This window comes from Trichechus manatus, unplaced genomic scaffold (genome assembly GCF_000243295.1).
Source record: "Trichechus manatus latirostris isolate Lorelei unplaced genomic scaffold, TriManLat1.0 scaffold00182, whole genome shotgun sequence".
In the NCBI taxonomy this organism is placed as follows: Eukaryota; Metazoa; Chordata; class Mammalia; order Sirenia; family Trichechidae; genus Trichechus; species Trichechus manatus.
In genome coordinates this window covers 3460307-3461646 of record NW_004444118.1, presented here as the reverse complement: position 1 = coordinate 3461646, position 1340 = coordinate 3460307, and the positions used below count along the sequence as shown (strand labels likewise).

The window sequence follows — 1340 nt, the reverse complement described above, 5'->3', positions numbered from 1 at the left end:
TCTTGCTCAATGCAAGCCAGTGCATACGGAGCTTACTGATTAATCTGCCCCTGCTTTCAGGCATAATTAAATACAACAATCCACATGTCACTTGCCTCATCTCAGTGGGACCTATGCTAGTTTCTCATTTCTAGCTTTTTTCTTGGGTCATATAAAAAGCTAGTTTCCCAACCCCATGAAACCCCATGGACTACCAAAAGAACAAACAAATCGGTCTTGGAAGAAATACTGCCAGAATGCTCCTTAGAAGCAAGGATGGTGAGACTATGTCTCACATACCTTGGACATGTTATCAGGAGCGATCAGCCCCTGGAGAAGGACATCATGCATGGTAAAGCAGAGGGTCAGCGAAAAAGAGGAAGACCCTCAACGAGATGGATTGACACAGTGGCTGCAACGATGGGCTCAAACATAGCAACACTTGTGAGGATGGTGCATGACCAGGCAGTGTTTCATTCTGTTGTACACTGGGTTGCTATGAGTTGCAACCAGCTTGATGGCACCTAACAACATGAAAACTGGGATGGATGTCTCAGAGATATACACTGCCACCAGGTGGCCTACTGCTAAATAGACCTGACAGTTCCAAGGATGCTATTAGTTCCATAGCAATGGACCCTGGAGGCAGATTGGCAAAAGTTCCAGTTACAAGGGTAGAGAACCAACAGTGTCAGCTCCCTCTTTGGTAAAAGCATTTCTTTTCCTGCCTGAACTTATCTTTCCAAATCTGTTTCTGTCAAAATTCTTTTTGTGCTCGCTTCGGCAGCACATATACTAAGATTGGAACGATACAGAGAAGACTAGCATGGTCCCTGCACAAGGATGACATGCAAATTCCTGAAGTGTTCCGTATTTAAAAAAAAAAAAATATTTTCATCCTTTAAAGTCCAGTGTAAAGCCCACTTTTTCCACAATCTCTGTCCTGATATTCGGAGTTAGAGTCTATCTCACTCTACTACAGAGTACGTTCAGCATTTTATTTGTAACTCTTATGGAACTCCTCACTGCCTATTCCAGATGATTTTTCATCTGCTGGTCCCTCAACTCAGCTCCTTTGAAGTACATGCCATCAGGATATTGCAATCATCTATTGATTTCCTGGGTCACTTCTCACTGGTGGAAGATTTTAAACCTGATTCATTCTCTTGGTTTGTATCACTTCACTGTCATTCTTGGTGATGTCATCATTCATGGAGACAATTCAGTCACTACCTTGGCCTCTCAGTTCCTTGTCCACTCATTTCCAATCATCTTGTTCTCCAGCCCACCTCAGTCACTTATTCTTATGGTAACACCCTAGCCCTGATCATTAAAAATAAATAACAAAAAAAACAAAAAAA

At 42.3% G+C, this 1340-nt stretch overlaps 1 non-coding gene across 1 annotated transcript; it reads left to right on the top strand.

Moving 5' to 3' along the window:
• The first annotated feature begins 750 nt into the window (after positions 1-750).
• On the top strand, positions 751-857 carry LOC111822618 (U6 spliceosomal RNA). Its single transcript, XR_002825758.1, has one exon. It is a non-coding gene; the product is annotated as a U6 spliceosomal RNA (small nuclear RNA).
• The last annotated feature ends 483 nt before the right edge of the window (positions 858-1340 follow it).